Source organism: Peromyscus maniculatus, chromosome X, assembly GCF_049852395.1.
Source record: "Peromyscus maniculatus bairdii isolate BWxNUB_F1_BW_parent chromosome X, HU_Pman_BW_mat_3.1, whole genome shotgun sequence".
NCBI lineage: Eukaryota > Metazoa > Chordata > Mammalia > Rodentia > Cricetidae > Peromyscus > Peromyscus maniculatus.
Window position 1 is genome coordinate 43,057,585 of NC_134875.1, and position 21,976 is coordinate 43,079,560.

Below are 21,976 nucleotides of genomic sequence, written 5' to 3' on the forward strand. Positions count from 1 at the left end.
TCTCTCCTATATTTGTGAGTCTAAGGCTTCATATTTAACTTATCTTTTATCATAACTAAGGAAACACTTCAAAGAACTACATAATATGGCATTTAAAATGTTAAAAAACTTAGACTTTCTGGACAGTGAGGCATGTCTGCTCTTGGCAGCACCTATTTACTTCAGAGAGGAGGATGGGCATCAAAGACACTCTATATGGATTTTATCTTCTTCTTGGCAAAAATAGCCCTTTGGGCAAGAGACTGTTCTTACCTGGACTGCTTGATCAAATGGACATGTAGGACCCATAGGAAGGTGACCACTGAACTTTTGCTTGGCAAAATGGTCCTTCAGGTTCCTGTTTCACAGAGGAAACTACCAGACATTTGTGGTGGTATTGTGTTCCCCAAAATATTGTGTACCTTAATAAACTTATCTGGGGTCAGAGAACAGAAAAGCCACTAGTTAGGCAGTGATAGCACATGTCTTTAATCCTAGCATTCCAGAGGCAGAAATCCATCTGGGATCTCTGTGAGTTCAAGGCCACATTGAAAACAGACAGGCATGACTCATCACGCCTTTAATCACAAGAAGCAATCCTTTAATCCTATGGAGTGATGGTAGAAAGCAGAAAGGTATATAAGGCGTGAGGACCAGAAACTAGAAGCATTTGGCTGGTTAAGCATGTGGCTGGTTAAGCTTCAGGCTTTTGAGCAGCACAGTTCAGCTGAGATTCATTCTGGATGACACAGAAGCTTCCAGTCTGAGGAAACAGGACCAGCTGAGGAACTGGCAAGGTGAGATAGCTGTGGCTTGTTCTGTCTCTCTGATCTACCAGCATTGACCCCAATGACTGGCCTCGGGTTTGATTTTATTAATAAGAATTTTTAAGATTCCTGCTACAGACATTCTACAGGACATGAAGAGAAGTGACTGAGAGACTCTAGCCCTGTGTGCTGAAGACAGATGCCCCAACTTTACAGAAGAACTTTGGATGACTGCCCAGGCTGCCAGCTGTCTTCAATGTATTTCTTCATGTGGTGGTTTGAATAAGAATAACCCACATTGGCTCATGCTTAGGGAGTGGCACAATTTGAAAGGATTAGGAAGTGTGGCTTTGTTGGGGTCAGTGTGGCCTTGATGGAGGATGTATTTCACTGAAGGAAGACTTTGAGGTTTTAGAAGCCCATGCCAAGCCCAGAGTCTCTCTCTCTTCTGGTTGCCTGTGGATCAGGATTTCAACCATTTCTCCAACACCATGTCTGCCTGCATGCCTCCATGCTCCCCACCATGATGAAAATGTACTAAACCCCTGAAAGTATAAAGAAACTCCAACTAAATGCTCTCTTTTATAAGATTTGCCATGGTCGTGGTGCCTCTTCACAGCAACAGAACACTAAGAAACTTGATTTATGTGAGACTTCATTGTAAATCAATGAGCTATGTGTGCCTATTATATTTAGATTCTATTCCATGTGTTTTATATTTAATTATTAATTTTCAATCCATTTCCAATGCAGACAGAGAAAACCCTTGGCATTTGTTCCAATTCTTTAGTATTTATTGATTTTATAGCTCAATTTATTTTATATCTTTGGAAATATTCTAAATGTGTTTGAAAGTGTTTTGAAGGTTTCTATCTTTAACCATTTTTTTGTTCTCTCTTTGCTTCCTGTGTGTGTGTATGAAAACAGGATTAGCCAGACTTGCTCATACCATTATTTCATGCCTTCCCATCTATGATAGACCCTATCCCTCTAGAACTGTAAGCTAAAATACACATTTACTTCCTTCAGTTGCTTTCTGACTGGGTATTTTATCACAGCAACATAAAATAAACTGATACAGAAAACTGTACCAGGAGTGGGGTTGTTGTTGTGAACCTCATCATTTTGCTTTTTGTTTGTTTGTTTGGGGTTTTTGTTGTTGTTTTTGTGTTTGGGATGCACAGCCTCTGAACTTTGTGCTACTGTAACTGTAAGAAACACTCCAAGGTGGTGGAATATATCATCCTACATTGCTATGGTCCCAGAATACTGAGTTTCCCCAGGATTCATGTTTGTGGGTGATTCAGCTCCCTGTATCTGCAAGGTGGCTAGACTGGGTGTTGCACCTGGGAACACCTCTACCTAGCTGGGGAAATTTCAAACTGCCCTGGATATCACACAACTGGGATGTCATGTACCTCATGATGTGTGCTTTTTGATGGTGCCAGAGAAGCAAAAGCACATACCATGATGGTTGTATCCTTTGCAGTGTTTTTGCCTGGTGGAGGGACTATAGAAGTATAAATAGAGGCAAAGGCCTAGCAGAACACTGTTAGGTGAATGGTCTTGTTAAATAAGAGCCAATGCAGAAATGAAAGCCCAAGAGCTCAGCGCTAAAAACCTTGCCCTTCACTGCTGCTGTTGTCCTCTTCAGCAAGAGATATACTTCCTGTTTGTTTTTTTTTTCATAGACTTTCTATTCTGTAGCAGTAACGCCAGCATTACCGATACCCATTCACCATGTCCGAGCGAAGGGCTTCAGATTAAAAGTAGAGACAAGGGACAGCGAGTCATTCGCCATGGCTGAATGCCGAATGCCGTTTATTGAAAGAGGGAAGAAACCTTAAATACAGGCTTACAACACAAATGGAGGATCCCCGGAGGGCAGAATTTCGATACCAATGGTCTACATTCTAGACCCAATGTTCTACATTCTTGTATCTAAGTTGTTTACACCAAATACAGGATGCACCTAAGTTGTTTACACCACAAGCGGGATGTAGGAACAAAGAACCTCCGGTAGGTTCTCTGGTGATCCTTAGGTGAGAAGGAGACCGGCAGGGAATCTGAATAGGGAGGACATCTGGTAAAGGTCAGCAAGCAAGGCTGCAGCCACTCACAGTCGGGGGCCAGGGCCCATGGCACCCACACTATTCTACCTTCTCATTGGTTGTAAACCCAACTACATGACCTCCTTGTCACTGCCTGTCTGTGCAGCTTCTATGGTTGGTATTGAGAATAAAGGTGTGTGTCTTCATGTTGGCTGTATCCTTGAACACACAGAGATCTGCCTAGCTCTGCCTCCCAAGAGCTGGGATTAAAGGTGTGCACCACAACTGCTGCCCAGTTTCTGCTGTGGCTTGCTATTGGCTCTGACACAAAAGCAACTTTATTTATTAACATACAAATAAGATCACATTTCAGTACAATTAAAATATCACCATGTTCCACCTTTTCTGTTTTAATAAAAAGAGAAAGGGGAAAAGGTTATAAATAACATAAGAAAAACTATATACAAAAGTACAATAACTATATACCTTATATACAAGTAATAAATACTTAAACAATGTTCAGTCCATTTGAATTTGAGAAATTCGGAGAAAATAATTCCATTATCTATCCTATTTTGGTAAGTCCAAAATGTACCTAATTCACTTTCAATCCTAACTAATCTTCAACTATAACTAACTAAACTTCAACTCCCTTAGAGACCCGAGAAGGAAATAATACTACCTAATAAAACATAAAAACAGGAAGTGCATGCAAACAGCTTGCAAAAAAATTGTGAGTTGACAGAAACAACCAGCTGCCTAGACAGTCACCTGAGGTTTCTCCGCAGTGTTGGGGCATCATCTTCAGCCTATAGGCTTAGTGTATCTGACAGACTCATTTGTGAAGTAGGATGTACACAAGGTCAATAGTTTGACCTCACATTGGGTGAGAGCAGTCCATGTACCACATGCACCTGAATTCCACTAGTGTCATGTCCTGATTCAGGATTTTAAATTCTGGAAATTGTTGATGGTTTTTTAATTCAGCTGTCCATTCTTCTTGGCTATGTGTGTGTGTGGCTTCATGTAAGCATCCTGTTCTTCTCCATATCCCTCGATTAAATGCCAGTCTACTATTGAGAGGTGTGAGTTTAGTTACTCTTCAAGAATAACTGTGTCAGCTGTCATCCCACTGCACATCAGAAGCCATCAGCCCACTGCCTGTTCAGCTGCCTTCGAGGAAAAGGGCACTGTACCTTTTCTGGATTGCGAAGGCCACTTCAGGGATGGTGCCATATTGTCCTGGCCTTAGAAGATGACTTTTGATAAATCCATTACCACACTTGTTTTGGCAAGAATCAGTAGTCTTTGTTTCGTGTCCTATCTGTCCACTTTGTCCTGTTTGTCAGCAGTTGATTCGAGGATATTTTGTTGTCCAGTGGCTAACTTTTGCCACAATGAAAGTTAACTCCATATGCAGTTTCTTCAATGCCCATATTTTCTCCGAAGTAGATTGGTACTGCCATAACAAAAAGAAAAATGTTCTAAGTTCTTAAAACATTTTAAATGACATATTCTGTAGATCTCTGAAGGGTTTGAAGATGACCTGTCTATCTAAAATATATCTGCCACAATAAAACCAGGCACACACAAACACCCAAAACACACACACACACACACACACACACACACACACACACACACACACAGAGAGAGAGAGAGAGAGAGAGAGAGACAGAGACAGAGAGAGACAGAGAGAGACAGAGAGAGACAGAGATGAGAAAGAGAGACAACAGTTCTAGGAAACCAGGCCTCCATGGTACCTTACACATCATGGAGGTGCCTGCCCAGGCCACACACTAATGTGTGGGATTTGATGTGCATTTTAAACTTTAGTAGTGTTTCTTTTATGAATGTGTGTGCTTTTGTATTTGGAGCATAACTGTTTGGAATCGAAACTTCATCTTGGTGGATTTTTCCTGTGATAAATATGTAATGTCCATCTTGATCTCTTTTGATTGATTTTAGTTTGAAATCTACTTTATTAGATATTAGAGTAGCTACACCAGCTTGTTTCTTAGGTCTATTTGTTTGGAAAGCTTTTTCCCAGCCATTTACTCAGAGGTAGTGTCTGTCTTTGAAGTTAAGGTGTGTTTCTTGTTTTCAGGAGATGGATGGGTCCTGTTTGTTTATTTTGTTAGCCTGTGTCTTTTTATAGGTGAGGTGAAACCATGGATATTGATGGATATTAATGACCAGTGATTGTTAATTCCTGTTATTTTTGTGGTTGTGTTGTGTTGTCCTTCTTTGGTGCATGTTGGTGTGGGATGATCTATTGCTTGATTTTTCATGGATATGTTTAGCTTCTTTGGGTTGGATTTTCCCTTCTAGAGCTTTCCGTAGGGCTGGGTTTGTGGACAGGTATTGAATAAATCTGTTTTTTTTTTTTCCTGGAATATTTTGTTTACTCCGCCTATGGTGATTGAGAGTTTTGCTGGGTATAATAGTCTGGGTTGGCATCCGTGGTCTCTTAGTGTCTGCATAAGATTTGTCCATGACTTGGGCTGGAGAGATGGCTCAGAGGTTAAGAGCAATGACTGCTCTTCCAGAGATCCTGAGTTCAATTCCCAGCAACCACATGGTGGCTCACAACCATCTGTAATGGGATCTAGCACCCTCTTCTGGCCTGTAGTCATACATGCTGTATACATAATAAATAAATAAATCTTTAAAAAAAAAGATTTGTCCATGACCTTCTGACTTTCATAGTCGCTATTGAGAAGTCTGGTGTTATTCTGATGGTTTTGCCTTTATATGTTACTTGGTCTTTTTCCTTTGTGGCTCTTAATATTTTTTTCTTTGTTCTGTGTGAGTGTGTGTTTAGTGTTTTGATTATTATGTCATCAAAGCCTTGTACATTCAGTAGAGGCAGATCCAAGTCCCTCCCCTCTGCATCAAGAGTAAGCAAGACACATAATGGGCTCAAGAAAGCCAGCTCATGCATCAGGGATAGATCCTGATGCCACGGCCAGCGGCCCCTCAAGCAGACCAAACTACACAATTGCCCTCCTATGCAGACGTCCTAGTCCAGTCCCATGGAAGTTCCACAGCTGTTGGTCCATAGTTTGTGACTTCCTACTATCTTGGTTCAGTTATTTCTGTAGATTTTCCGCATCATGATCTTGCCCCCCCCCCCTTGCTCATATAATCCTTCTTCCTTCTCTTCAACTGGACTCCCAGAGTTTGACATGGTGCTTGATTGTGGATCTCTGAATCTGCTTCCATCAATTACTGGATGAAGGATCTATGATGACAATTAGGGTCTTCACCAATCTGATTACCAGGGTAGGCCAGTTTAGGCACCCTCTCCACTATCATTAGTAGTCTAAGCTGGGGTCATCCTTGTGGATTCCTGGGAATTTCCCTAGCACCAGGTTTCTCCCTGACCCCATAATGGCTTCCTCTATCAAGATGAAACCAGCTAAGACTCTAAAAGTCCAGTCAAAGACAGGGAGGAGGTATTATATGAGCAAAGGGGTCAAGATCATGGTGGGAAAACCTGCAGAGACAGCTGACCCAAGCTAGTTGGAGCCCACTGACTCTAGATTGACATCTGGGGAACCTGCATGGGACCGAACTAGGCAATACTGTTTTAATATCTCTTTTCAATTCTCATTATATTGGTTAGGAGATTTCAGTTATTTTGATTAGTTTAGCTTATCATTTGTCTGTTTATCCTTTCAAGGAACCAACTCTTCATTTCATTGATTCTTTGCATATTTTGTTTCTAGTTCATTGATTTTAGGCCTGATTGATAGAGATCTTTAAAGAGGAAATGAAATTTTCCCTTAAAGAAATGAAAGAAAAGACAAACAAAAAATGGAAGAAATCAATAAATCCCTTAAAGAAAGCCAAGAAAGGGGATTAAAAAGGTGAACGAAACAGTCCAAGACTTGAAAACTGAAATAGAGGCAATAAAGAAGACACAAAATGAGGGAATGCTGGAAATGGAAAATCTGAGTAAATAAACAGGAACTACAGAAGCAAGCAAAAGCAACAGAATGTAAGAGATGGAAGAACAGATATCTGGCATTGAAGATACAATAGAGGAAATAGATTCATCAGTCAGAAAACACTAGAGCCAAAAGAGTTGTAACACAAAATGTTCAGATAATTTTGGACACCATGAAAAGACCAAACCTAAGAATAACAGGGATAGAAGAAGGAGAAGAATACCAACTCAAAGGCATAGAAAATATATTCAACAAAATCATAGAAAAAAACTTTCCCAACTTAAAGAAGGAAATGCCTATGAAGGTACAGGAAGCTTACAGAACACCAAATAGATTGAATCCCAAAAAATGTCCCCTTGCCACATAACAATTAAACCACTAAACATACAGAATAAAGAAAATTATTAAGAGCTATGCTGTGGGATGGTCTGTATGTCAAATGTGTTGCTCTGATTGGTCAATAAATAAAACACTGATTGGCCAGGAGCCAGGCAGGAAGTGTAAGCAGGACTAATAGAGAGGAGAACTGAGAGAACAGGAAGGTGGAGGGAGACACTGCCAGCTGCCACCAAGACAAGGACCACATGAAGCTGCCAGTAAGCCATGAGCCACGTGGCAAGGTATAAATTTATAGAAATGGATTAATTAAAGATGTAAGAAGTAGATAGCTAGAAGCCTGAGCCATTAGGCCAAAAAGTTTAAATAATATAAGTGTCTGTGTGTTTATTTTATAAGAGGGCTATTGGACTGCCAGAGTTTGGTGGGGCCCGGAGAGAAAACTCTCCAGCTACAGAGCTGCAAAGGAAAAAGGCCAAGTAACATATAAAGACAGACCCATCAGAATAACACCTGACTTCTCAATGGAACTCTGAAGGTCCTGGACAGACTTATACAGACACTAAGAGACCATGGATGCCAACCCAGACTATTATATCAAGCAAAAATCTCAATCACCATAGACAGAGTAAACAAAATATTCCATTATAAAACCAGATTTAAACAATACCTATCCACAAATCCAGCCCCACAGAAAGCACTAGAAGGAAAAATCCAACTGAAGGAAGTTAGATATACCCATGAAAACACAGGCAATAGAGAGTTCCACCCCATCAAATAGAAAAGAAGAGAAACACAACACTACCAACACAGAATACCAGGAATTAACAGTCACTACTCTTTAATATCCATTAATATCAATGAACTTAATTCACATATAAAGAGACACAGGCTGACAGAATGGATACAGAAACAGGATCCATCCTTCTCCTGCATACAAGAAACACACCTAAAATTTAAAAACAGACATTACCTTAAAGAAAAAAGGCTGGGAAAAGACTTTCCAATCAAATAGTTTTAAGAAGCAAGCTGCTGTAGCTAGCCTAATACCTAATAAAATAGATTTCAAACAAAAATCCATTGAAAGAGATCGGGAAGGACATTACATATTTACCACAGGGAAAACCACCAAGATAAAGTCTCAATTCTGAACATTTGTGCCCCCCAATACAAGGACACCCACATTTGTAAAAGAAATATTACTAAAGCTTAAATCACACATCAAAGCCCACACACTAGTAGTGGGAGATTTCAACACCCCACTCTCACCACTGGATACATCTGCCAGACTGAAACTTAAAAAAGAAATAAGGGATCTAACAAAAGTTATGACTCAAATGGACTTAATAGATATTTATGGAACATTCCACCCTAACAGAAAAGAACATATCTTCTCAGCACCCCATGGAACCCTCTCTAAAACTGACCACAAGCTGGGTCACAGCAAATCTCAAAAGATACAAAAAATTGGAATGACCTCCTGTATTTTATCAGACCACCTTGGCTTAATGTTAGATTTCAACAACAACAAAAATTACAGAAAGCCTACAATCTCATGGAAACTGAATAATGCCCAAATGAATCAACAATGGGTCAAGCAAGAAATAAAGAAAGAAAGTAAAGATTTTCTAGAATTCAATGAAAATGAATGTACTACATACCCAAACTTATGGGACACTATGAAAGCAGTGCTAAGAGGGAAATTCATAGCACTAAATGCCCACATAAAGAAGCTGGAGAAATCTCACACTAGTGACTTAACAGCACAACTGAAAGCTCTAGAAGAAAAAGAAGCAAAGTCACCCATGAGGAAGCAACACCAGGAAATAATCAAATCGATAGCTGAAATCAATGAAATAGAAACAAAGAGAACAATACAAAGAATCAATGAAACAAAGAGTTGGTTCTTTGAAAAAAATGAACAACATAGACAAGCTCTTATCCATATTAACCAAAAGGCAGAGAGAGAGAGCATCTAAATCAGAAATGAAAATGGAGACATAACAACAGACACTGAGGATATCCAGAGAATCATCAGGTCAAACTTCAAAAACTTGTACTCCACAAAATTGGAAAATCTGAAAGAAGTAAACAATTTTCTGGATAGGTACCACATACCAAAGTTAAAACCAGTTATCAAGACCAGATAAACTATTTAAATATACCAATAACCCCTAAGGAAATGGAAACAGTCATTAAAGTCTCCCATCCAAAAAAGGCCCAGGACCAGATGGTTTCTGTGCAGAATTCTACCAGATTTCCAAACAAGAGCTATTTCCAATGTGCTTTAAATTGTTCTACACAATAGAAACATAAGGAACAATACCAAACTCTTTTGGTGAGACTAAGGTTACCCTGATACCCAAAGCACACAAAGATGCAACAAAGAAAGAGAATTACAGACCAATCTCCCTCATGAGCAATGATGCAAAAATACTCAATAAAATATTGGCAAACTGAATCCAAGAACACATCAAAAAATCATCCACCATGATCAAGGAGTAGGCTTCATCCCAGGGATGCAAGGATGGTTCAACATACGAAAATGTGTCAATATAATACATCATAAAAAATTGAAAGAGAAATCCACAAGATCATCTCATTAGATGCTGAAAAAAACTTTGACAAAATCCAACACACCTTCATGAAAAAGAGTCCTAGAGAGATCAGGAATAAAAGGAACATACCTAAACATAATAAAGGCAATTTACAGCAAGCTGACAGCCAACATCAAATTAAATGGAAAGAAACTCAACTCAAAGTGATTCCACTAAAATCAGGAACAAGAAAAGTCTGTCCACTCTCCCCACATTTACTCAATATAGTACTTGAAGTTCTCGCTAGAGCATTAAGACAGCATAAGGAGATCAAAGGGATAGAAATTGGAAAGGAAGAAACCAAACTTTCACTATTTGCAGTCAATATGATATTGTATATAAATGACCCCAGAAATTCTACCAGGGAACTCCAAACAGCTGATAAACCCTTTCAGTAATGTGGTAGGATACAATATTAACTCAAAAAATCAGTAACCCTCCTATATACAAATGATAAAGGGGCCGAGAAAGAAATCAGAGAAACATCACCCTTTACAATAGCCACAAATAATATAAAATGCCTTATGCTAACTCTAACCAAGCAATTGAAGAACCTGTATGATAAGAATTTTAAGTCTCTGAAGAAAGAAATTGAAGAAGATATCAGAAAATGGAAAGATCTCCCATGCTCATGGATAGGTAGGATTAACATAGTAAAAATGGCAATCTGACCAAAAGCAATTTACAGATTCAATGCAATCCCCATCAAAATCCCAACACAATTCTTCACAGACTTGGAAAGAACAATACTTAACTTCATATGGAAAAACAGAAAACCCAGGATAGCTAAAAGAATCCTGCACAATAAAACAACCTCTGGAGGTATCACGATCCCTGACGTCAAGCTCTACTAATGAGCTACAGCAATAAATACAGCTTGGTACTGGCATAAAAACCTACATGTAGACCAATGCAATTGAAGACCCTGACATTAATCTGCACATGTATGAGCACCTGATTTTTGACAAAGAAACCAAAACTTTACAATGGAAAAGGGAAAGCGTCCTCAACAAATAGTGCTGGTGTAACTGGATGTCAACATGTAGAAGATTGCAAATATATCCATATCTTTCACCATGCACAAAACTCAAATCCAAGTGGATCAAAGACCTCAACATAAATCCAGTTACACTTAACCTGATAGAAGGAAAAGTAGAAAGTATTCTTGAATGCATTGGCACTGGAGATCACTTCCTAAATATAACACCAGTAGCACAGACACTGAGAGCAACAATTAATTAATGGGACCTCTTGAAACTGAGACGCTTTTGTAGGGCAAAGTACATGGTCAATAAGACAAAACGACAGCCTAGAGAAGGGGAAAAGATCTTCACCAAGCCCACATCTGACAGAGGGCTGATATCCAGAATATATAAAGAACTCACGAAACTAGACATCAAAATACCTAACAGTCCAATTTTAAAAATGGGATATAGAGCTAAACAGAGAATTCTCAACAGAAGAATCTCAAATGGCCAAAAGACATTTATGGAATTGCTCAAAATCCTTAGTCATCAGGGAAATGCAAATCAAAACTACTTTGAGATGCCATCTTACAACTGTCAGAATGGCTAAGGTCAAAACACTTAAAACAGCTTATGTAGGAGAGGATGTAGAGCAAGGGAAACACTCCTCCATTGTTGGTGGGTATGCAAATTTGTATAGCCACTTTGGAAATCAGTATGGCAGTTTCTCAGAAAATTGGGAATCAATCTTCCTCAAGACTAAGCTATACCACTCTTGGGTATATACCCAAGGAATGCTCAATCATACCACAAGGACACATTCTCAACTATGTTCATAGTAGCATTATTATTAATAGTCAGAACCTGGAAACAACCTAGATGCCCCTCAACTGAAAACTGGATTAAGAAAATGTGATACATATACACAATGGAGTTCTACTCCACATGGAAAAACAATACATCATGAAATTTGCTGGCAAATGGATGGAACTAGAAAATATCATACTGAGTGAAGTAACCCAGACTCAGAAGGACAAACATGGTATGTGCTCTGTCATAAGTGGATACTAGATGAAAATCAAAGGGTAACCAGACTGCAACCCACAGCTCCAGGGAGGCTAGCTAGTAAGGAAGAACCTATGAAGGATGCATGGATTGTCTAGTGAATGAGAAATAGATGAGATCTACATGAGCAAACTGGGGGTGAGGGGGAAAATGGAGGGCAAGTGATGGGGGATGAGAACATACAGGAACAGGAGGTTCAAGCTAGAACAGGGACAGAGTGGGAGAGCAAGGAAAGAGATCCCCATGATAAATGAAGACATCATGGGAATAGGAAGAAACAGAGTGCTAGGGAAGTTTCCAGGAATCTACAAGATGACTCCACCATAGACTATTGGCAACAGTGGAGAGGGTGCATGAACTGGTCTAATCTGGTGATCAGATGGCTGAATACCCTGTCATCATAGAGCTCTCATCCAGTGATTGATAGAAGCAGATGCAGAGATCCACGGCAAGGTGCCAGGCCGAACTCCAGGAGTCCAGTCAATGAGACAGAGGAGGGATTCTATGAGCAAGGGACATCAAGGCCATGATGGGAAAACATAGAGACAATTGGCCAAACTACTGGAAATGAATGAACTGTGTGTGTGGACCAATAGCTGAGAGGCCTCAAGGTATTGAGCTAGGTCCTCTGGATAGGCAAGACAATTGTTTAGCTTAAACTGTTTAAGGGGCCCCCAGCCAGTGGGATCAGGACCCATCCCTAGTGCATGAGGCAGCTTTTTGGCTCCTAGTGCCTATGGTGAGACAGTTTGCAAAGCCTTGGTGCAGGGAGGAGGGGCTTGGGCCTGCCTCAACTAAATGTATCAGGTTCTGCTTATGCCCTATGGGAGACCTTGCCTTGGAGGAGGTGGGAATGGGAGGTGGGGTGCAGGGGAAGGCTGGGGTGCGGGAGGAGGGAGGACAGGGGATTCTGTGGTTGGAATGTAAAATGAGTAGAAAATCTCTTAATAAAAATGTATAAACTAATACTAGGCAAATAATTGTTTGAATTTAAATAAAAACCTGATCCATAATATGAAGTACTGATGAAATTAACCTGACAATTAAAAACTGTTTCACAAAAGACATTGTTGTAAGTGTGAGACAAATTGTCATGGGGATAAAATACTTGAAAAATTATATTTCTGAAAAATAATTTGAATTTAAAATATAGAAGCACTGTGCAGGTGAGAGGACTCATCAGCTAAAGGTGCTTGCCACTAAGTCTGACAATGTGAATCCAAATCCCAGATTTAACATGGTGCTCCATGTATATGCTATGGTACACATGTACACACACACACACACTAAAAAAGAAATGTTAAAACATTTTCAGTGTGTGTGTATCTGTGAGTCTATGTGCCCCAATAGGCTGTGTGATATGGCCAAATGTGACAAAATTCCTACTGCCACAGCTCTAAGGAACTCTTGCTACTGAGACTTCCCAAGTATGATATACTCTGTCCCTGACATGTGGCTTTATTTGAGATACAAGGAGAAAGAAAACAAGTTTATTTTTGTTGTGGATCCCAAAGCCAAATGCATGTTTGATGGGAGGTTGTTAAGTCCAGTAAAAGAGGATCCCAGGGTTGGGACGATAACTCAGTCAGTAAAATACTTATAATGCAATTATGTAGACCTGAGAGAGATTCTGTTTCATCATTAAGTATGATATTGAATATCACTTGGGGTTAATATAGCTACTTATTACTGCCCATTGAATTATAAAATGTTTTAACCTAGAAGGAATGCACTGGATATTGGGGAAAATGGCTAGCTGAAAGCAAACAGTGATAGGAATAGATAACATAAGACAGAGAAATGGAAACTATTTAGACAGAAGGAATTAGCAAGCACAGGAAGCTGAATATACCACCCAAATTTGTGGTGAGCATCACTGAAGAAAAATGCTCATGCCCTAGTCAGTGAGCAAACCTCAGAAGAGTGAAGTTGAGTCATCAACTTGGTGACAGATTTACAGAATTAACACTATAACTCAATTTGGTAGGTGAGATCTCTAGGTCTCACCATCACTCTGGACTCTTCAAAGTTTTCAAAGGATCATGCAAGGTTTGCCCAATCCACCATGTCTCAAAGAAGTTGTTTTCTTTTATGGTCTGCCAGCAGAATTACATAATAAATGTCATTCAAGGAAGACAGAAACAAATTTATATGGTTATTAATATCTGATAATACATGTGAAGTTTATGAACCTCTTTAGCAAATGGATTTGTAAACAGCAGCTGGGAGAGAAGAATTTCACCAAGGAGTTATTTTTTTAATAAGGAGAGAAGTGTGTCAATGAACATATGCTGGGAGAATATAATTTAAATACTGTGTTGTTTTAGAAAACATGTTCTTCAAGGGGAGGCAGGAAGCAAAGGGTTGTGTCACAAATCAACCTCAAACTGTCAATATAGCCCAAGGTAAACTTGAACTCTTAGCCTTCCTGCTTCCATCTCCAACACTTTTCATTACTAAACCCTTAGCTACTGATTCTTGAAAACAGTTAGCACTTGCTTGGAAAGGATGTAAATGGCACTTCTGGGAGCTTGCCCAACCGTTATAAAAAGGTTTCATTACACCAGTGATACAGTTCAAGACTCTGAATGTTTTCCAGATTTGGAAAAACCATCTAAAACCATTAAAAATCAGTTAAGGAATTTGGAAAAAGGCATACTGCATGGTTATGAAAAGCTACTACCAGAAACCACGTGGTTGTTAATTAAAAATCTTAGTACCGGAGCGAGCTACTTGCCTATGAGTTGTATGTAGGCCAGGAGGCTCCTGAAGAGTTCACTATGGAGATCAGGCTGTGAGCTACCCTATATTCCATAAATCACTGCCTTTCATACTGTCCCTTAGCCAGAGAGACTACATTTTATGAACAACATTGGGCTTCATTTTGATTGTATACACTGTGGCAAGATGACTCTGTATGTTGCTCTGCATATAGACATCAGAAAGCCCATGAAGCATTTCCTAATGATAACAAAAATCTTACGCCAGAGAAATTATCCTTGTATAACCAGAGCAGCAAAGGGTGCAACAGCTTTTCCTGAACCCCCACATGGATGAGAATACCTAATATTGTGATGGCAAAATCTCTACAAACCTGTCATCTGATAAATTTGTATGTGAATCAAGGCACCAAAAGACAGAAAATTCCCAAGTATTTCACAGGGCTCAGCTCAGTTCTTACTGCTGACAGAGCCTACTCTAATTGCTATCCATCTGTCTGTCTGTGCATTTGACTATCCATCCACTTGTCCATGATTCCACACCTCAAGGCTATACTTTCCATGCCTCTATAATTTACCTTTGTAGACTGAGTCAACTCTGAGAGTCTTATTTGGTCTTGGAACCTGCAACCTTAACACACACACCTCCAGCAACTCTCCAATTGAGTTCCTTAATGTCTTACCAAGCAGCTGCATTGGCTCTTAGCCTTTGTATCTGCACTCTGCTTCTGACTCCAGCAAGGCCTCTTGGAAATCCTTGAACTCTGCTGTAGCCTCTTGAATCGTATTGCAGCTATTCTGTAACCTACACATTTACAGATATGTTTACTGTGTGATAAGCACTATGTTACCTGAAAATTATTATTAGCAATTAGAATTGACATAGAAGCATTTGTGGTTGCCAAAAGCAAGCTATCAAGAAAAGGACTAATTGACAAATTACAGCCAACAAAATTGATGTAGCTTGTGAATTTATTGCTATTCAATAAAGTATTTCATTATGAACAGGCAAAATTATATGCAGAGAATTCTCTGAATTCAATTTAAAAGTAATCAGGCTGGAAAAAAATAATTAATTAGAAAAGAGAGAATAATTCTTTTTTCCCCTTTATTCTTTCTTTCTTCTTTTTTCTTCTGGCCTTTTGAGACAGGGTTTCTTTTTGTATCCCTGGCTGTTTGTATCCCTGATTGACAGACTCACCCTGTCAATCATGTTGTCCTCAAACTCATAGAAACCCACCTACCTTTGCCTCCTGAGTGCTGGGATTAAAGGCATGCACCACCACTGCCTGCTCAGGAAAAATTCTTTGACACAGTAATTTGTTATTTTAGTGGTTGAAATTGAAACTAAAATTAAGACAAATGTGGGAGCTGGAGAGATGGTTCATTGGCTCAGGGCACCCAATTCTTTTCCAGCAGGTGAAGGGTTGGTTACGCGCACCCACATGTAGTGGATCACACCATCCTTATGTTCTGGGATACCCTGGTTCTTTAATTTGTCTGGACAGTTCAGAGAACCTTCAAAGTTGCCATTCCTGCTGCTGCAGCAGCCTCTTGTTCAGCATCAAGGCTCACCTTGACATCATTTTCTTCCAGCTTCAAACTTCAAACCTCAGGAGTTAAGTCCATCCTAACCAGCTTTCATAGAAGCTGCCTGAAGCAATGCTTCTGCAATATGATTCATAAGTAGATGTCAAGTATACAGGTCAGGAGTGAAGGCTAAGCATTGAAGTATGAATACCTCGGGTCTGACATGAGAGGTTCAGGAGCTCAGGGATGTCAATGTTACAGCATCACAATGACGAAAGGAAAATGTTTACTGAACTCTTCAACAGTACAAAGGGAGGCTGTTCCAGGGGAGCTTCAAGACAGGAGCTAAGCTAAGATTCAGGTGTGGGTCAAAGTCAAGACAGCTTGTAGCCCAGTCTCCTCTTTGGCCTAAACACTGAGCTACCAGGTCTGAGGCCCCGACTATGGAGGAGGAAGATAAGTTTAGCTACTTCTTCAGTGATGTCATGCATTTAGGACCACGACCCTTTGTGAAGGGAGAGGAGAAGCTGAGAATGTAAAGGAGTAAGTTGAAGAAAGGTCTGCACCCTGGAAGGTGTGAAGGAAGGCACGGAAAAGGGCACAAGGCAGGCAGGGAGGCAAATAACAAGACTCAGAGCATGGTGTCTGCAGCATGAAATGAGCCAAGGGGTGGGGAATGAGGCCTGAGCACAGCCCTTGCTCAGGTCATTGAGCATGGCGCTTAACCCACAATCACATAGGGACTAGGAATACATAGGGAAATATTCTCTCAGCTCTGGAATCACAAGGTGAAAGCATGGAAGTCCCAGCCAGGGCTTCTGGACTGACCCCAAGAATCAGAGACCCTTTGTCAACACACTCAGGAGTCCCATAAAACACTAAACTGAATTCAGAGGATTGGTGTAGAGCTATGCAGGCCCTGTGTTTGCTGCTACAGTCTCTGAGAGTTCAGAGGAGCTTTGCTCAGTTGATTTGGAGGGTCTCCTGGTGTCCTCCATCGCCCCTGGCTCTTACACTCTTCCTGCCTCCTCTTCTCTGGGGTTCCCTGAGCCCTGAAGGAGGAATGTGATGGAGACATCCTGTTTAGAGCTGAGGATGAGATGCACTGGATTATTACAGGCAGCTTGATTGTGCTATTTACAGTAATTCAGAAGTCAGAGGCGTCCATGCTGACATAGGCTCTGGAAGCACTGTCCTAGTGCTGAGATTATGCTTTTCAGGGGAAGTAAACTGTAGTTACCGGTACACTGGTTTGTGAAGTTGAAATAAAAGGATGTCAAACTCTACAAGTAACTCAATGAACCCTGATGGTATCCCTGTCCTGTGCCATTGGTGTTATGCCCATTTCATGGTTAAGGAAGCTGTGAACAAGGCATTTCATTCAGAGTCCCAAGATATATGGAACTCAGGCTTCAGGATTTAGCTAAATAGAGCTGACACTGCCCATCCCATTTTCTTTTTAATTAGCTGCTTCTTTCTTTGCCTTATGTTCTCTTCTCCCTCTGAAGTTATAATGCAGAGATGTCCTAGAAATTGTGTGGCAGTCAGCGAGAGGAAAAACTGTCCTCTGAGGCCCAAGTACAAATGTCAAGTGCCTTTCCATGGCTCACATTAGCACAAAGATCCCAGCTTCCTGCATTAGCCTGCTGCAGACTCGGGGGCTCTGTCTCTTTATCTACACTGACAAATCCATGGACAACTTTTATATATAGTCAATTTATATACATAGTCAACTTTTATAAACACACAAAATACACTGTAAGGAATATGGGACTCTGTCAGGAAGAGGGGTACTGACCCTTGCCCAGTTTCTACGGTGGTTAACTCAGGCACCTATTATTTTTTCTGAAAATGTGTCATATGCCTTATAATGTGTCTACACCCATACACATGTACAAATACAAACACGTGAACACATACATACACATAAAGAAAAGAAAAATAAATCTAAAAAAATTGAACTGGATTTTTAATCCTGACACTCCCCCAAACTTCCAAGAGCAGGAAAAACCCTAGGGTTATGCTAAGTGTATGGAGAGAAGAGGAGAAACAAACATTTAGGAAGACTTATGAAATTTTATATGTGATATACCAGTGGGCCAATTTACTCTTTTTCTTGGAACATTATTTTCTGGATGATTTGTCCTTTTTCATCATATGTCTCATTTGTCCAGTGTTCTTCAGATTCCATAGCCTTCATTCTCCTGAAAGACAAAAACAAAAACCTTTCCCCAAGCCTAACTTCGGGAGATTCCCCTTTGGCAAGTTACATCTGATTACATGAAAAGAATTTGTTAGTGGTATAAGTTAATTTTAATTGGATGATTATGCTAGTCAATGTCCTCCTTAGTTAAAGGTACAACAATTTCTGCTGGGTCTATTCCTACTAATTGACGAAGCCTCAATTTTCCTTTTAAGATCAAGTCAGAGATTTTTTTCCACATATGTTTTCAATTTTTTACTCTGTTTATTTGGTAGAAATATTCATTCCAATGAGATTTCTTCCCTCTACATTAAAATTCCTATAGCAGAATTCTTAGAGAGTAAAAAAAAAAATCAATCAAGCTTTGGATCCACACAATCCACATGTCCTTCCCGTACTTTCTTTTCCACCAAGGCCAATTCTCTCTCAGCCTGAGGTGATAATTCTCTTGGACTATTTAAATCCTTGTCACCTTCTAAGGTTTTGAACAAATTACTCATTTCATCATATTTTACCCCAGCAACAGTTCATAGATATGAAATGTCTCCAAATAATCTTTGAAAGTCATTAAGGGTCCATAATCGATCTCTCCTCATTTGCACCTGTTGCGGTCTATTTTTTGTCCACATATTTTATATCCTAAATAATTAATAGTATCTTCTCTTTGTATCTTTTCGGGAGCAATTTGTAATCTTGAATAAGGCAAAATTTTCATTACTTTTGAGAATCTGTCGGAAGAGTGGTGGTACTGACCCTCCCCACTTCTGACAGTGGCTAACTCAGGCACCTATTATTTCTCTGAAAAGCTGTCATATGCCGTATGTCACATGCCAAATATTGTTTTAAACACTGCCTGAATATTTATGTATTTACCTTACATCCAACAGAATAAGGGACTGCATCAGCATCCTCAGTGATAAGAACTGAGGCAAATATTACATGTGGAATTTAAGAGATTATAAAATTATTATAATCTGAGGTAATTATTTCTTAAGCAGATCATTTTTTTCTTTTGAGGGGAGGGAGTGTCTTTTGTTTGGTTTTCGACAGTGCCATTAACTAGAATTATATTCAAACTCACTCCCAAGTCCTTGATGCTGAGCTTGAAGAAGAATGGCTAACTAGCCTTCAATGTACTACCAGGGACTCCTGTACTAGCAGCCACTAAGCTGATCATGTCCAGTTAGTTCTAAGCCCATTCTCTGAGCAGCAGTAGTAGGTGGAGGGTGAGGTCCACAGAAATTTTCTACATGTTCACGCAAGGATCCTGTGGTCAGTGTGTGTTCCCACCTTTCTCCCATCTCTCTTCCCCAATTATCTTGCAATGCTACACAATTCACCCTTCAGTGTCATCTCTACAACCTAGGAGGAACAGGCAGCGTGCGCATGCGCACAGCCACAAGCTAAAACTCATTCTGCACACATGCCCTAGAAGTAAGGTTTAACTTCCCAGGACCTTTCATATGCCTGTTCACAGTGGCTCCCTCAGTGCCTCATCTTTGGGCCACACCCACCATTTATGCACCAAAGCAAATTCCACCTACCTCAGCAGGAGTTCATAAAGCCCAGGGAAGTCAGTCAGGGAAAGAAAAGCCTATGGCGACCATCTGGAGAGGAGCATGTGGATGTCAACCATGAGGAATGTGGAGAAGTGTGGAGCATGCGCAGAAGGACACATTGACGTCACCCATTCCTTGACACCCCGTCAGTAGTAGAGACTGACCGAATAATAGGCCTCGAGTGTGGGCATTCCTGGGACCCCACTTCTCTCTGTGGCTTCGGCCCACTACTAGTCATGGCCAGCAAGAATGAGAATAGTGAGGAGATAGCTCAGGTCCCCACCTTAGAGGCTGCCTTGGCGATGGTGGGTGGCAACCCTAGTGGAGGTGACGCGGGCTGCGTAACGGCACTAAATAACGGGGGTCGCCAGGTCCGTGGGGGCCAGAACAACTCAGCTGAGGCTGTGATTAGAATTCCGAGGCGCCGTTCATCACAAAGGCGACGAAGAACCACATTGCAGTTCACACTGTGGCAGGTGGAAGAAATGGAAAAATTGTTCAAAGAAACCAAGTACCCAGATGCGCTGGCAAGGTATGTGTCTGGCACCAGGAGCTATCCCCAACCTCCCTGTTGTCTCAGGTTGAGATGTCCTTTTGTTCTTCCAGGCCCTGGTTTCCTATCATCCCTCCCTAAGCCACTGCTGTCTTCTCCCTAAGTGGTGGGTACAGGAGGGTGCCTTGTGTAGGGGTAAAAGTCAGTATTAGCGTGAAGTGTTGACCTGAAACAAGTGTACATAGTCAACAACACTCATTTAGAGTCATATTATAATTTCTGTAAAATATAGAAACATGAGTATAGTGTGCCAAAATACTCACTAGTGTAAAGTTCACCAGTGTTAAGGATTTACACTTTGTTGGGTGACCTCCTCACCAGTAACCTCGTCATCTTTTCAGGGACTGTGTACCTATCCATCAACTCCTTTTGGTTTCCATTTCCCTTCCCCTGGTGCTATTTTTAAAATTAGTATAATTTGCTCAGGATACACTTTGACATTTATTTTTAATTTTTAATAGTGTGTTAAAATTATTCATCTGAATTGTTTAAAAACTTTTTAAGAGGTAAAAGTATTTCAAAAGCGAGACTAGTTCTGAGTATGAAAGTTAAATGAGGGAGGATAGCAATATTAAAAAAGTGTAGTAATCATATATGACTCTGCATTTCATGTAAAACACTGCACACTAAACATTGGTGGTTTTCTTTCCACAGGAAGGAACTTGCACAAGCTTTGAATATTCCTGAAGTCAAAGTGAAGGTCAGTAAATCCAAGCAAAGCCATTGAACAGTCAATCTACAGCCTTCCTCAGGTCTTGGGAAGCCTTGTCCTAGGCACTTTTTTATTTAAGATATTTTCATTTTACATACCAACCACAGTTTCCTCTCCCTCCCCATCTCCTGCTCTCAGCCCTCACCTCCCCCATCCACTTCCACATCCACTCCTCATAGGGGTAAGGGCTCCACTGTGAGTCAACAAAGCCTGATACATTCAGTTGGGGCAGGACCAAGCCCCTCCCTTGATGCATTGCACTTCCAGAGAGGCTGATGCACTGCAGCTCTAGACAGGTTGATGCACTGCAGCTCTAGAGAGGCTGATCCACTGCAGCTCTGTAGAATGACTTACTGCAGCTCAAGAGTGGTTGATGCACTACAGCTCTAGAGAGGATGTTGTACTGCAGCTCTAGAGAGGCTGATCCACTGCAGCTCTACAGAATGATTTACTGCAGCTCAAGAGAGGTTGATGCAATGCAGCTCTAGAGGCTGATGCATTGCAGCTCTAGAGAGGATGATTCATTGCAGCTCTAGAGAGGATGATACACGAAAGCTCTAGCAAGGCTGATGCATTGCAGCTAGAGAGAAGGTGGAAACAGGACACAATAGACAACACCCATGGTCTCCTGTTTGCACACTCTTCAGTGTGACTTTCCCAAAGCCTCATTTCTGAATTCCCCTTTCCTCTTACAAATGTAATAGATAGGCTTTAGGGATCAAACACAGGGAACTCTGACTTAATGTGAGCCCACATGAGTCAACCACTGGGATATATTGGAGGTATCATGATGGTAGTAGGGCTTCTGGTCCTTTGGTTGGTCTTCTTTAGACTATACATCCACATAATATGCAGGGAGGGAAAGTACATGGAGTCACAAATGTGCAGTTTGAGAACTTCCCAATACAATGGACTCTCATTCACTAGGAGCCCGAGAGGATGGTGAAATCTAACAGATAACTGTGACTGTATATCCATAGCTAGAC

General features: G+C 40.6%; 1 long non-coding RNA gene across 1 annotated transcript in view; it reads right to left on the reverse strand.

Annotated features, from left to right (window-relative positions):
• Positions 1-2,536: 2,536 nt before the first annotated feature.
• Positions 2,537-21,976, reverse strand: part of LOC143270984 (uncharacterized) — a 35,540-nt gene continuing 16,100 nt past the window's right edge. The window contains exons 2-3 of the long non-coding RNA XR_013048216.1: positions 15,117-20,192; positions 2,537-4,256 (exon numbers count right to left, since the gene is read on the reverse strand). This is a non-coding gene — a long non-coding RNA (uncharacterized LOC143270984). The remainder of the gene's footprint in view (positions 4,257-15,116; positions 20,193-21,976) is intronic.